Source organism: Corvus brachyrhynchos, unplaced genomic scaffold (genome assembly GCF_000691975.1).
Source record: "Corvus brachyrhynchos isolate BGI_N302 unplaced genomic scaffold, ASM69197v1 scaffold875, whole genome shotgun sequence".
Classification (NCBI taxonomy): Eukaryota; Metazoa; Chordata; class Aves; order Passeriformes; family Corvidae; genus Corvus; species Corvus brachyrhynchos.
The window spans coordinates 71,013-71,369 of record NW_008238107.1 but is presented as its reverse complement, the minus strand read 5'-3'; the positions used below and the strand labels follow the sequence as shown (position 1 = coordinate 71,369).

At 72.0% G+C, this 357-nt stretch overlaps 1 long non-coding RNA gene across 1 annotated transcript; it reads left to right on the top strand.

Moving 5' to 3' along the window:
* Positions 1–6: 6 nt before the first annotated feature.
* On the top strand, positions 7–357 carry LOC108446532. Its single transcript, XR_001861739.1, has 3 exons — positions 7–128; positions 204–233; positions 330–357. It is a non-coding gene; the product is annotated as an uncharacterized LOC108446532 (long non-coding RNA).

Below are 357 nucleotides of genomic sequence, written 5' to 3'. Positions count from 1 at the left end.
GCACCCCCCGAGCCCCGAGACCACCGACGCCGGCCCAGCAATGCCCCTTCCCCCCCCAGGCTCTTCTTCCGCCGGCACTACCCCGCGCGCAGCGCCACCCACTGCGGCACCGACCCCCAGGACCGCAGGTGAGGGGGGGCCCACGGGGGACCCCCAACCCTCCGAACCCTCCCAGACCTCCCAACCCCTTTAACCCCCCCCAGGTGGACGAACTCTGACGGGAGCACGGCCAGGTACGCGCAGAGACCCCCAGAGCGGGGAAAGGAGGAAAGGAGGGGGGGCACGGATGTGACTCTGACCTCCCCCTGTCCCCCCACCGGCCCCCCCAGGATTTTCGGGTTCGTGGCGAAGCAGGCG